Source organism: Hakea prostrata, chromosome 5 (genome assembly GCF_041222555.1).
Source record: "Hakea prostrata isolate BN-2017 chromosome 5, UWA_Hpros_2, whole genome shotgun sequence".
In the NCBI taxonomy this organism is placed as follows: Eukaryota; Viridiplantae; Streptophyta; class Magnoliopsida; order Proteales; family Proteaceae; genus Hakea; species Hakea prostrata.
The window spans coordinates 6,298,171-6,314,044 of NC_142604.1; the positions used below are offsets into that span (position 1 = coordinate 6,298,171).

Here is a 15,874-nt window from a genome sequence, read left to right on the forward strand (position 1 = left end):
CTGAGTTACATTTCACTGTTGTGCATCACAGTGCATTAAATACCAAATAGAAGGCTGAGATTACAAGTTTGATCTTAAGCTAAAAAATCCTCCATAGTTTTCCATTTGATTTAAGTCTCAGCCTTCTATTTGATATATAACTATAAAGTACTGCTGCTCTATCCAAAATAGAAGATCATTTTCCATATGGATCACCTCCTCATTGTAATACCATGTACTATTCATTGGCATTTCTCTACCATACAATTAGATCAATGCCTTCTCGAAGCTAGTACATGGGCCCAAGGTTCAGCCCCCATTAATTTGCAAATCAATTGATCAAGTGATATCCAACATAGTTCGACCATCAATTCGGGACTGAGCTACTTAGCTTCGATTATTTGTAGTAATTAGGGTGTGAAGTTTCAACAAAATTTGCCGGCCGAAAGATTTGTCAATTTTGGCCAGATTTCAACCTCTCATTTTGGAGACATTTTAAGCCTAATTTGATGCTAATAAACACTCTAGGACTTTGTAAATTTGAATTATTTCATACAAATTCTCTTCCCTAGCCACATTTAGTATGTTACCTTATGAGACCTAAATCATTAGGACATAACCCGATGACCTTAGGGCCTGTTTGGTTACAAGTGTCAGAAGATTTCAAATATCTAGAGATTTCAAATCTATGGAGACATAATTTATAAAATTAGCTGTTTGGTTAATCTGAATTTGTGAAATTTCATTATGAAAAAACTGTTTGGTCAACATTATTTTGTGAATATGCAAATGTTTAGTGATTTTATAGTAGGGGTGACCCATTACCCATAAATATACAAATTCACTTTTTTTGTGTAAAAATATGAATCTCTAGATTTCATGAATCCATGGATTTTCATAAATCTCGCATTCATGAATCTAGAGATTTGAAATATCTTGATTCATGTAATATGTAACCAGACAGGCCCTTAAAGATTCTATTACAAAATCTCTTCATGATTTAAATTGTTTTCATAAATTGTTTTATATATATACTCCTCTCTAACTACATTTGGCACATTGCCTTTTGAAGCCAAAATCAATAAGATATAATTGATAAGATTGCCCATTGATCTTGAAATTTTGCTACATAGTGTCTTTCAAACGTGAATTATTTCCTTAAATTATTCTATATAGATTCTCCTCTCTAACCACATTTGACACATTGTTTTTTGAGGTTTGAATTATCGGAGCAGAATTGGTAAAATTATCCATTAAACTTGAAGATTTTGTATAGAATTGCGAAAGAAATCGCCTAAAAATCGAAAGAAATCTTCAAAATACTACAAGAAATCAAGATATTGACGGCAATTTATTGCGATATATCAGCCAAATATGGTATGTTTCATTTTTTGTTTAAAAAAAATTCGCTAACTGCCGAAACGGCCGAAATCGAATTCCAGCTGGGAATTGTTTTTCAATGGGAGTAATGTCTAGTCTATTCTTCTATTTCTTATTCTCATTAATATGCCTCAAAAATAAATAAAAACAAGTATCAAAGATACAAAAAATCCATTAAATCAACCCCATAAAAGAGTAAACCATATATATTATATACCAACAAATCTCTCTCTCTCGCCAAAGCTGCCTAATATAATTAAAGTTTAAACTCAATCTTTGCTTTCAGATAAAAATATCAACTTCAGCATATATGGGGACGATAAATAAGATCTAATCAATATATATTGTAAGTTTAAGAAGGAAACAAATTTCCACATAAAAAAGGTATAATTTCTCCAAAAATAACAAGCAAATTGGATTCACAGATGCACTACACTATCACATAACACAAGTAAAAGCCAGAGTTGGCCAACATGAAATTCTCTTTCTCGGTTCCTTGCATTATTGTTCTTCTCCTCCTTTTCTCTGATGGTAATTAGCATTGATATGATCATCGATCAATTTATTTGATTTTTCAATCTTGATTTTGGGTTTTGAATTTGTGTTTTTTAAATGTTACAGGGAACATTGTTGGAGAAGGCCAACAAGGTTGCTTTTCAGGTGCTATAATGCCTAGATGCACCAGTCGCAATTGCACCAAGTTCTGCACTAGCATGAATTTTGGCAAATATGCGAGAGGTTACTGCGAAGACAGAGGAGCCATTCAAGGCCCAGATTGCGTTTGCACCTGTCCAAGGCCACCTGCCAAGACTAAAAATTAATGTTTGATATATGTCCCTTATACGAGTATTGAAATCATGTAGCAAGGTTCAATTTTTTTTGTAATCAGAAACAAATCAACAATTTTGATATGGTATAAGGGTCATTTACATGTACATTGTACATGAAAGCGGCCGTATGTATACGTATGTGTGCATCTATTTTATTTCTATAAATATGGTTGATCTTCGTTTGAAACGATAAAAGAATGTGATACGTAGTTGGTTCCAACATATGTGGCTATCAAGAGGAATTGATCCTATAACTATAAAGAAATTAAGGTGGTGACATCAAACTCAGTGAGGGAATCGTTCCTTAGCATGGGCAACACTCCTGAGCTCCATGGCGTGCCTAAGCCAGGGCATGACATTGACAGCCAAGACTAAGTCATGACCTTGGTGAGATGATGCCCAGGAAGTTCGAACATGTGTTCCCAAAGACTAATTCTTTTAGTTTGGTAGAACACGAATTGTGTTCCAAGGTCCATGGCCATTCCATGGATATCTTTTCGAGCTAGTCCATAAGCTCAGGGTCAAACCCCCATTTCAAGGCCTAAATCAATTGGTCAAGTGATATCTGACTTGGTTCAACTACCGTTTCAAGACCAAGCTCTTGCAATTGATAAAACTCAGCACAACTAAGCCAAATCCTTTTTTTTTTTTTTTTTTGGGTTGGTTAAATCCCTATAGTCAAATCACTCTATTGTGCACAACAATGCACTATTTATACCAAATAAAAGGATTAGATTAAAAGTTTAATTTTAAAGTTAAAAAGTCCAAAATAGCCTTTTAGTACCTTTGTTTTCTCGGCCTTTAATTTAGTATATATGTGCACTATTGTGGACAACAAATGATGTTTACTCTATAAGATTTCAGCACCCAAAAATAGTGAGACACAATGAAAAGAAACGGCAAAAACTATTTCTTACCTAAAAAACAATTAGAAAAAGGAAACGACGTTGCATAAAACCCTGGATCTCTTTAGATTGATTTCAAAGGTAAGCAACCAATTGACAGCCTTACATAATTAGAGTTCAAACTCAATCTTTGGTTTCACTGAGTATGCAAATACCAACTTCAGCGTACATGGAGAAGATATGACCGAATCAATTAAATATAGCAAGTCTGGGAAGAAAACAAAATTCTACCTAAAAAGTTATATATAGTACTATAGTTTCATTATAAATAACAAGCAAATTGGAGTTAGATCCACGCTTGAACTGCACTAACACATTACACAAAGTAATAGCCAGAGTTGGAAAACATGAAGTTCTCTTTCTCCATTCCCTGCATTCTTTTTCTTCTCCTCCTTTTCTCTGAAGGTAAATTAGTCTTTCATTCATTAAATGAACCAGTTGAACTGATATGATCATTGATCAATTTGATTGATTTGAATTTCATTGTTTAAACATTAACTAGTTTCCGCTCATGGGTTTTAATTTTGTGCCTTGAATTTGTTGTTTTATGTCACAGGGAACATTATTGGAGAGGGCCAACAAGGTTGCTTTTCAGGTGCCATAATGCCTAGATGCACCGATCGTCGTTGCACCTTTTTCTGCACCAACGAGAATCGTGGAAGAGAAGCGAGAGGATATTGCGAGCAAAGAGGAGCCCCACAAGGCCCGGAGTGTGTTTGCACTTGTCCCATTCACTGAAAACTCATGTTTGATAATGTCTCCTACTTAATAGTGCTGCCCTTAACCTAACATCTATTAAATAAACTTCATTGTTAGGTGAAAATTGATATTATGGATTCAACAAATCCTATGGCAGGGTTCAATTTCTTTGTGATCGAGCAAAATGCAATTAAGAAATCCATAATTTTGGCATAAGGGGTTGGTAATAATTTTTCAATCACTTCAACAAACAACTTGTATATGTCTCTATGAGATACCACCCCCCCCCCCCCCCCCCCCCCCCCCCCCCCCTCTCTCTCTCTCTCTCTCTCTTCTCTCTGAACTCCCACTCTCTCTCTCTCTCTCTCTGTGTGTGTGTTAGCCAAACAACCTTGCAAGTTTGGAGGCAATCGCCAACTACGCTTTCCTTTCTTTTCAATCTCTTCTTTTATTTTCCTACTTACAATGTGAATGTGTTAGAGAATGTGTTATCTACATGTATGTGAAGGTGATCGTATATGTGATCATGAAAGCCACTTAGGTACATGCGTGTGACATGTAATTGGCTCGCACATATATGTGTATCAAGAGGAACTGATCGCACATATATTTGATGCTAATTACAAGGTTTCAGCACTAGGTTTAATTCTCACTAAAAATGATTTCAAATTAATTAAAGATTCAAAATATTTATTTGAGGGGTACATCATTACCCACCCCCAAGCGCCTAATGATCAAGTATCAAGTATTTTATGAGACACTCAAATCCCAGTTACATTGGGATACGGGCATTTTAGATCACAAGTATCGAAAGCACATAGATTCAAGGAAGGGGAAGGACAAAACATATAAGGGCAGTAGCTCAAACCAAAAATCACTCTATCACTGAGGGGAGTTCTTCCTCTCCATTGAAGACGTGTACAGATGGAGGTTCAAACCTGAAACCGCTCAAGACCACTCGGTCATGTGTGGAGTTCCTAAGTTTTTGTTTGAATTTTTTTTTTTAAAAAAAGCTCCATAAATCAAGAGTTCATCAGTTAAATAAATAACAAGGCACATGCATCAATCACTCACCTACTACTCAGAACTAGCTCAGAAGCAATAAAGACTGCTTTGTTCTTCTCTTTTCTTGTACAGAATCTTTCTTTCCAAATTCCTTTCAGATGTGCTTCTCCAGAAACTAATTTCAAATTTTGAAAAAAAAACATTAGTTTTCAGTTTGTTATAAAATAAAGAGAAAATATAGAATATAAAGAAGAAAGACAAGATGAATTCAGCACTTCTATTGAGTTAATCATTACATATTTATAATGGAACTGACATCTTCTCTTATATGGTAATATCAGAATCTACAAAGAAATACAATATATGATTCTCAAACACAATAAGATAATCTTGATATGGAACAATAGATTGCCACCCAAGATAGAAGGTGCATAGAATGGAAATATTGACTGTTAACATTGTATAATGAGATGGTTGTGATCTTCACCAATATTGCATTCTGAGGTAGTTGAGATCTTCAATTGGAAGCACAATCTCTTTGGGGTAATGGACATCCATAAATAAATATTATTTATAACACAGTTATCATTTTTATTCTTTTTGAGCCCTCCTTAATCTTTTCTTTATGATTACTAGGAACGTGACTGGAGAATCTGAAGCAAAAAGGGGCTCCTATCAATCAAGAATGGCTCTTGCTATGTCTCTGCGCCCACTTTTACTTCAACCGAACCCGAAATCTTGACATTTGGCAAATCAAGTTGTTCTACTGTTCTCTAGAGATGAATCAGTTCAATTTTCATGCTTGAAAAGGCTTTTTGCAAAACAATTTTGACATGTCATCATTCTCAAAATCAACAAGCAATTCTGTTGGAAACGAAAAGGAATTAAGCTCGACTTAAATTTCCTTTCACAATAAAATATTAAAAGATGTACGATGAAAAATTACTTATTCCCCCTCTCCTTAAAAAAAAGGACAAAAAAGAAAAAAAACTATAGCTTAATTACTAATCTAACCTTAAAGTTTGCTTGAGCTCCACTAGTTAAGGGACGTCTAGTATAAAAATCCCAGCTGAATCGGACATTTTTACATGCCTAATGAGGAGATCTAATACCTGATTTGGATTCACTCACCTTTTGCTGGGTGACTTGTTATTGCAATTAGCTGTATTGATGGACTCGAACTTGAATGTTGTGCAGCTAATGTGCAATATGTGCTACCGACGGTCGAGATCAAGATCTCGACCGTACATTTCAAAAGTGATGTAAATCAAAATGGACGTTTGAGATTGAAATCTTGATCAAGATTTTGATCTCTACCATTGTAGCGCTACACATTTAGCTCAACCCGTATTGATGTCCTACAAGTGTCCGAGTTTTCACATCATTGTTTTAGGATTAATTAAAAAAATAAGCATTTTTAGGTCATACGAAGAAATTGACCACAGTGGGAGTCGAACCCACGACCTTTTGATCCGAAGTCAAACGCGCTGATCCACTGCGCTATGCGGTCATATGCTGTTATTAGTAACACAGCGTAATTCCAACACAACATGGGTAAGCTTAAATTAGGATTATTTATTTATTTATTTATTTATTATTTTCTGAGAAAATAACATCCATTCATGGTAAAAAACAGTTACCAAATATTGGTTAGCCAAAGGCCCTTTTCAGACTGGGTAGTGCAAGAGCACATATCCCTGAAGGACTAAATTCATGAACAAGTTTACAATATATTCATTAGGAAAGGGACCAGAGGACTGCATTTTATGCAATAATGCTATCAAAAGATTGGCTTAAAGATTAAGACACAAGGTTTGACAAATTTGGGATTATTGGTGTCCCCTATTATTAAGCTCCACTAGTTAAGGGACGTCTTGCATCTTGGATTTTTTTTGGGTACATTGGAGCTTATTATACATAGAGGATGGGAAATATTACATATACAGTCAATAGTAATCAAATCCACGATCTCTTCACTAAAAGGTATTGGTCTTGCCTTTAATAACCCAAAAATCCTGCTTTGGTTCATCTTTGCATTTTTCAAGAATTTCAAAATAACCCTAAAGTTTATTACGATTTTATTCATCTCATTGAGATTCAACTCTTTGATATCCAAAATGACAAGAATATTTGGGTAAAAAATTAGTATTTCATATAATTTTTCTAAATGATGATTAATTTCATCTTTTAGTTTATTGATTTTTTTTGGATATGAGGTTCATCCGGGCCAGCTTACGCACACCACGATTACATCCTTACGGGAGCTTTTATATAATTAATGCCAACGAATGGGTGCAAACCCAAGACCTTCCCTAGGGAGGTTGAGCCTTTTACTACTTTACTAACCCATTATTGGCAGAAATACGTAATTTCATCGAACCATAAAGTTGGTAGTTGGTACATTGATACTGACAAAATTACGTATTTCAATGGCAGTTTATTGAGTTTAGTAAAAGGTAAAATGTACATTACACATCTAACCTTAACTTTCTTCTTCTTCTTCTTCTTCTTCTTCTTCTTCTTCTTCTTCTTCTTCTTCTTCTTCTTCTTCTCTCCCCTTCCTCTACCTTACTTTCCCCCCCCCCCTTCTTCTTCTTCTTCTTCTTCTTCTTCTTCTTCTTCTTCTTCTTCTTCTTCTTTCTTTCTTTCTTTCTTTCTTTCTTTCTTTCTTTCTTTCTTCTTTCTTTTCTTTTCTTTTTTTTTTTTTTTTTTTTTTTTTTTTTTTTTTGTTAAGTTTTTTATTATTTTTTTTTGTAAAACAGATTTTCATTGAATGATGTGACAAAGCCCAAGGAATACCACATATAACACAACATGCAACCAAAGAGAGGAAAGGGTTACTCTGTCCGAGATAACACGGTTAGAACCTCCCTAGCTTGGGAGTAGGCAAGCCCATTTATATGCCCTAGATTTGAAAGAAAAAACATGTTTTTCAAATTCCTCCGTGAATATTCCAACATCAAACAAGATACCTGTAATTGAACTTAGAGGGAGGTGGAGGACAAGTCACTAAGGACTATGATTAAGGAAAAGTCTATAGACAGACAGAAATCAAAGGAATATGCTTAGGTGTTGCTTTTCGAAAAATAAGATCTAATCAATATATATTGCAAGTTTAAGAAGGAAACAAATTTCCACATAAAAAAGTACAATTTCTCCATAAATAACAAGCAAATTGGATTCACATATGCACAACACTATTATATAACACAAGTAATAGCCAATGTTGGCAAACATGAAATTCTCTTTTTCGGTTCCTTGCATTCTTGTTCTTCTCCTCCTTTTCTCTGATGGTAATTAGTATTGATATAATCATCGTTCAATTTATTTATCTTTCCAATCTTGATTTTGAGTTTTGAATTTGTTTTTTTACATGTTACAGGGAACATTGTTGGAGAAGGCCAACGAGGTTGCTTTTCAGGTGCTATAATGCCTAGATTCACCAGTCGCAGTTGCACCAAGTTCTGCACTCGCATGAATTTTGGCAAATATGCGAGAGGTTTTTGCGAAGACAGAGGAGCCATTCAAGGCCCAGATTGCGTTTGCACCTGTTCAAGGCCACCTGCCAATACTAAAAATTAATGTTTGATATATGTCTCTTATATGAGTATTGAAATCCTGTAGCAGGGTTCAATTTTTTTTGTAATCAGAAACAAATCAACAATTTTGATATGGTATAAGGGTCATTTACATGTACATTGTACATGAAAGCGGCCGTATGTATATGTGTGTGTGCATCTATTTTATTTCTATAAATATGGTTGATCTTCGTTTGAAACGACAAAAGAATGTGATACGTAGTTGGTTCCAACATATGTGGCTATCAAGAGGAATTGATCCTATAACTATAAAGAAATTAAGGTGGTGACATCAAACTCAGCGCGGGAATCGTTCCTTAGCATGGGTGACGCTCCTGAGCTCCATGGCGTGCCTAAGCCAGGGCATGACATTGACAGCCAAGACTAAGTCATGACCTTGGTGAGATGATGCCCAGGAAGTTCGAACATGTGTTCCCAAAGACTAATTCTTTTAGTTTGGTAGAACATGAATTGTGTTCCAAGGTCCATGGCCATTCCATGGATATCTTTTCGAGCTAGTCCATAAGCTCAGGGTCAAACCCCCATTTCAAGGCCTAAATCAATTGGTCAAGTGATATTTGACTCGGTTCAACTACTGTTTCAGGACCAAGCTCTTGCAATTGATAAAACTCAGCACAACTAAGCCAAATCCCTTTTTTTTTTTTTTTTGGTTGGTTAAATCCCTATAGTCAAATCACTCTATTGTGCACAGCAATGCACTATTTATACCAAATAAAAGGATGAGATTAAAAGTTTAATTTTAAATTTAAAAAGTCCAAAATAGCCTTTTAGTACCTTTGTTTTCTCGGCCTTTAATTTAGTATATATGTGCACTATTGTGAACAACAAATGATGTTTACTCTATAAGATTTCAGCACCCAAAAATAGTGAGACACAATGAAAAGAAATGGCAAAAACTATTTCTTACCTAAAAACAAGAAGGAAAAAAAGAAAAAAGGAACGTTACATAAAACCCTTGGATCTCCTTTCTAGATTGATTTCAAAGGTAACCAACCAATTGACAGCCTCACATAATTAGAGTTCAAACTCAAGCTTTGGTTTTACAGAGTATGCAAATACCAACTTCAGCATATATGGAGATGATAAGAACGAATCAACTAAATACAGCAACTCTGGTAAGAAAACAAATTTCTACCTAAAAAGTTATATATAGTACTATAGTTTCATTCTAAATAACAAGTGAATTGGAGTTAGATCCACGCTTGAACTGCACTAACACATTACACAAAGTAATAGCCAGAGTTGGAAAACATGAAGTCCTCTTTCTCCATTCCCTGCATTCTTGTTCTTCTCCTCCTTTTCTCTGAAGGTAAATTAGTCTTTCATTCATTAACTGAACCAGTTGATCTGATATGATCATTGATCAATTTGATTGATTTGAATTTCATTGTTTAAACATTAACTAGTTTCTGCTCATGGGTTTTAATTTTGTGCCTTGAATTTGTTGTTTTATGTCACAGGGAACATTATTGGAGAGGGCCAACAAGGTTGCTTTTCAGGTGCCATAATGCCTAGATGCACCGATCGTCGTTGCACCTTTTTCTGCACCAACGAGAATCGTGGAAGAGAAGCGAGAGGATATTGCGAGCAAAGAGGAGCCCCACAAGGCCCGGAGTGTGTTTGCACTTGTCCCATTCACTGAAAACTCATGTTTGATAATGTCTCCTACTTAATAGTGCTGCCCTTAACCTAACATCTATTAAATAAACTTCATTGTTAGGTGAAAATTGATATTATGGATTCAACAAATCCTATGGCAGGGTTCAATTTCTTTGTGATCGAGCAAAATGCAATGAAGAAATCCATAATTTTGGCATAAGTGGTAATGATTTTTCAATCACTTCAACAAACAAACTTGTATGAGTCTCTATGAACTACCACCTCTCTCTCTCTTAGCCAAACAACCTTGCAAGTTTGGAGGCAACGCCAACTACACTTTCCTTTCTTTTCGATCTCTTGTTATATTTTCCAACTTACAATGTGAATGCATGTGTTATCTAAATGTATGTGAAGGTGATTGATCGTATGTGTGATCATGAAAGCCACTTATGTACATGCATGGGACATGTAATTAAACTCGCACATATATGTGTATCAAGAGGAACTGATCTTATAACTATGAAGAAAGGTATTGAACAAAGTTTCAAATAATCTTAGTTTCGATGCCAATAACAAGGTTTAAGCACTAGGTTTAATTCTCACTGAAAGTGGTTTCAAATTAATTAAAGATTCAAAATATTTATTTGAGTGGCACATCATTACCCACCCCCAAGTGCCTAATGATCAAGTGTCGAGTATTTTATGAGACACTAAAATCCCAGTTACATTCGTATGCGGGCATTTTAGATCACGAGTATCGAAAGCACATAGATTCAAGGAAGGGGAAGGATAAAATGTATAAGGGCGGTGGCTCAAACCAAAGACCACTCCGTCACTGAGGGGAGTTCCTCACCATTGAAGACATGTATAGACAGAGGTTCAAACCTGAAAGGCTGAAACTACTCAAAACCACTCGGTCATTGTGGGGAGTTCCTAAGTTTCTGTTTGATTAAAAAAAGATCCATAAATAAGGAGTTCATCACTTAAATAAATAACAAGGCGCATGAAACAATCATTCACCTACTACTCAGAACTAGCTCAGAAGCATGAAGAGTGCTTTGTTCTTCTCTTTCTTGGTACATAATCTTTCTTTCCAAATTCCTTTCATGTGAACTTCTCCAGTGTTATGGTCATTACAGTTCAAACCCTTGAACCGGATCAGACCACTTGAACCAAACCATGGGATCAAACTTGGTCCAAGATAGTTCAATTGACGAATCTCAATCATGGCACTTCTCAGAGGAGATGCCAGCTGATAAGTCAAGAATCATGCATCACAATGACATGCACACACCTGTCATCGTATGACTTTTAGGCATAAATAGTGCTGGCATAAAATTTGGCACATCCTCGCCCAGATGTCAGCATTGAATGCACTAAGTCTCATTAAATGCGCATGGAAAGCCCAGAAGCTTCTCATTCGCCCAAAGCCTGCCTCGAGTACTGCATACCAACTATGTCCCCCCAACTGGAGAATGGTGTCACATCAAGATCAACTTAACGCTGACCCCTTGATTCACCTGAATCACCAGTTGTCTTGGGAGCTATGCGTATCAACTTGTTGTGCTAGCTCTCTCAATAAGCCATCTCCACCATTCATCTAAGTCATCCTCATCAAAGGGCTATGAGAACCGCCCGAGGATGACGAGCGCAAATAACGCCACACGGGCGGACCACGGGGCCGGAGGGGCCAGGCCCCCGATTTTCAAAATTGATTAATTTCCTTAAATTTAGATTTTTATATTAATCTCTTCATTTCCACTTCTCTGTTACATGTGAAATGTCACTAGGCCCCCCAAAATATGAGAATAACTTAAATGTAAAATAATGGGATAAAGTCACTCAGTAAAACAACCTCAACCTAAATCTCCCCACGCCTCTCACATCTCTCTATTACCATCTCTCATAAACGTGGATTAAAGGAAATTTTGAAAAAAATCTTATTAGATATTCAAAATATCATTTATAATTAGAAACTAACCCAAATATCTCTCAACTCCCTCTCCTCTCTCCTTTCCTATTTATTCTCTTATGTTTCTCTTCCTATTTATTCTTCCTTTTATAAGCGTGGGTTAAAGAAAATTTGAGAAAAAATCCCCACAATAAGTACTCTATTTCTCAATTTATTTATGTCTTTATATATATATTTTTTATTTAATTTATATCTTTGTTTCTTTATTTTGTCTACAAGCATGATTATATTATAAATAAAATGCATAGTTAATAAAGAACAGACCAGGTGCACACCCAAAAGGTGACGACAAGGGTAAGCCAGTTGGGCGATGGTTAATTATCTACATCTGTTGAAAAAAACATAATAAACCTACTATCAAAAGCGTGGGCCCCACAAAAATAGTGAGTTTATCCAAATAATAAAATAAACGGGGACCCAATGGGTCAAGGACCAAAAAGTGTAGGAAAACAGGTGCCAACGGACAAACCCCCCCCAGACGGCCCGGCCCACACAAGACGAGCCAGAGAAACTCGCATAGCAAGCTCCAAAGAACACCATCCGAGAACCGGAGGCCACCCACGCGAACAGGGGGTCCCGCCCCGCGACACCCCGTTGGAAGGACGCGATCAGGCAAACCAAGGGGAGGACTTCCCACACACCAATCAAATTTGAAAAACATTAGTTGCAATGTCATTTTCTTTGGCCCCGATCTGTTTATGATTAGGGAGCGGATGGAGACGGGGGGCGGCTCAAGTGGCTTTGTTGTTTCCCCACTTGCTCAACCAAACCATAAATCTGCGTTTGGCAAATTAAGTCATTCAATTGTTATTAGGAACGAATCAATTAATTTTCATGCTGAGAGGGTTTTTGCAAAACAATTTGACATTTTTTGTCGTCTCGAATCAACAAGCAATTATGATGGAAGCGAAAAGGAATTATGCTCGACCTAAATTTCGTTTCACAATAAAATATTAAAGATGTACGAGGGAAATATGAATGCCCTAGAGAATGGGTCATTTAGATGTGTTCCCAAAGACTAATTCTTATAGTTCTCTGATGAGCCTCTTGGTCTTTGCTAGAACTCGAATTGTGTTCCAAGGTCCGTGCCCAATGCATGTATCTTTTCGAGCTAGCCCACGAGCTCAAAGTCAAGCCCCCAATTCATTCGCAAATCAATTGGTCAAGTGATATCTGAGTTGATTCGACAACCGGTTCAGGACCAAGCTCTTGTAGTTGGTAAAACTAAGAAAAACTCAGTCAAAACCCCAAATTTATTTTTTATTTTTTTGTAACAGCCAAATCCCTATAACTCAATTATAACCTCATCCCTATAGTTTTTGAAAATACCAATTTAACCTCAAATTTTTTTTGAAATTATTATTATTATTATTATTTCTTGGTACTGGTACTTTTTTAATACTGAAAATGTAATGTCGTTCGCAAGGGTTGAACCCAAGACCTCTCCACTGAGAAACGTGGATCTTTACCACTCAACCAACCATGCATTGACAAAGCATGGATTTTTAATAAGGATCCGTGGCGCAATGATAGCGCGTTTGACTCCGAAATTATTGATGTCACTTACTATTATACTCCGCTAGTTAACGGATGTTTGGCATCTTTGTATTTTTCAAAACTCCAATGTTTATTACTATTTATTCATCTCATTGGGATCCAACTCTTTGATATTCAAAATTACAAGAATATAAGAGAGAGAGAAATTTGGTACTTAATATGATTTTTCTACTACCTAATTCCAATGAAGGGCAAAATGCACATAACTGTGCTTGGCTCCCAAGAGGGATGGTCCGGGAGAGGACCCTTATGTTAGAAATGAAGGGAAAATAGTAATTTCATAAAAAGCAAAAGTGTATTATTAATGAAGTTACAGTACAAAGAGGCAACAATCATTATTTTATTTTTTATTGTTTTGTATTTTAAATATTAAAGTATAATTTAGTATATTAGATATCAAAATTTTTTTCCGTTGTCTGTTTACTTTATATATGTATTACGGCCTCTTTTTCTCAAAAAAGATGCTTCATACCAATTTTTTAATTGTATTTTTCTCATTTTGGATTCACACACAAAAAAAAAAAAAAAACAAATAAACAAAAAATCTTAAATAAGTAAAAGGTAAAATTTAAGGAATTGCCATTTTTTTTTTATTTCCTTATATTTTGAAAATGAAATATTTTTTTTCCTTTAGTTGCTCTCTTTATTTTGATGAGTGATTAAGATTGTTTAATTATGGTAATTTTTTCCTAATTACTAAGAGTAATAATATAATTTAATATAAAGTATAAATAAGGAAAATTATAAAGTTATTTTTGAACTTTAAGAGAAATCAAAGACACTAGATCATCACTTAACGGCAAGGGGGCATCAGTTATTACAAGAAAAGTCTAAGATTTGACCAATAATTTCAAAAAGTGTAGGGAAAAAAGTAGTAACTAAGCAATAGCATAGGGAGGCAATAGTAATCATCCCTTTATTTTATATCTGTTTCAAACATTCAAAGCATAAGTTTTACAAAACAGCAAAAATAGTGCGAACGTTCAAATGATTATAGAAAAGAACACGGTTATTGGAGAGGCTGTTACCAAACGCATACAAATGTATTTCCTATTTCATTCTTTTTTTCTTTTTTAATTGTTACATAAATGTTTTTTTCCTGTGTAACGATTTCAGCACCCAAAAATAGTTGGACACAATGATAAAAAACAGCAAAAACTATTTCTTACCTAAAAACAAGAAGGAAAAAAGAAAGGAAACGTTACATAATTAAAACCGTTGACCTCCTTTAGATTGATGTCAAAGGTAACCAACCAATTGACAACTATACCATATATAACTTTTTAGGTAGAAATTTGTTTTCTCCTCAGACTTGCTATTTTTGGTTGATTCGGTCATATTGTCTCCATATATGCTGAAGTTGGTATTTGTTACTCTCTATGAAACCAAAGCTTGAGTTTCATTATAAATAACAAGTAAATTGAAGTCAGATTCACACTTGAACTGCGCCAACACATTACACAAAGTAATAACCAGAGCTGGAAAACATGAAGTTCTCTTTCTCCATTCCTTGCATTCTTGTTCTTCTCCTTCTTTTCTCTGAAGGTAATTAGTCTTTCATTCATTAATTGAACCAGTTGAACTGATATGATCATTGATCAATTTGATTGATTTGAATTTCATTGTTTAAACATTAACTAGTTTCTGCTCATGGGTTTTAATTTTGTGCCTTGAATTTGTTGTTTTATGTCACAGGGAACATTATTGGAGAGGGCCAACAAGGTTGCTTTTCAGGTGCCATAATGCCTAGATGCACTGATCGTCGTTGCACCTTTTTCTGCACCAACGAGAATCGTGGAAGAGAAGCGAGAGGATATTGCGAGCAAAGAGGAGCCCCACAAGGCCCGGAATGTGTTTGCACTTGTCCCATTCACTGAAAACTCATGTTTGATAATGTCTCCTACTTAATAGTGCTGCCCTTAACCTAACATCTATTAAATAAACTTCATTGTTAGGTGAAAATTGATATTATGGATTCAACAAATCCTATGGCAGGGTTCAATTTCTTTGTGATCGAGCAAAATGCAATGAAGAAATCCATAATTTTGGCATAAGGGTTGGTAATAATTTTTCAATCACTTCAACAAACAAGCTTGTATGAGTCTCTATGAACTACCACCTAGATCTCTCTCTCTCTCGTGTTAGCCAAACAACCTTGCAAGTTTGGAGGCAACGCCAACTATGCTTTCCTTTCTTTTCGATCTCTTGTTATATTTTCCTACTTACCAATTACAATGTGAATGCATTAGAGAACGCGTTATCTACATGTATGTGAAGGTGATCGTATGTGTGATCATGAAAGCCAGTTATGTACATTCATGTGACATGTGATTGGCTCGCACATATATG

At 35.4% G+C, this 15,874-nt stretch overlaps 1 non-coding gene across 1 annotated transcript; it reads right to left on the reverse strand.

The window, feature by feature from the left end:
* Window positions 1–6,234: 6,234 nt before the first annotated feature.
* Window positions 6,235–6,308, reverse strand: TRNAR-UCG (transfer RNA arginine (anticodon UCG)). The gene has a single exon. It is a non-coding gene; the product is annotated as a tRNA-Arg (tRNA).
* Between the last annotated feature and the right edge of the window lie 9,566 nt (window positions 6,309–15,874).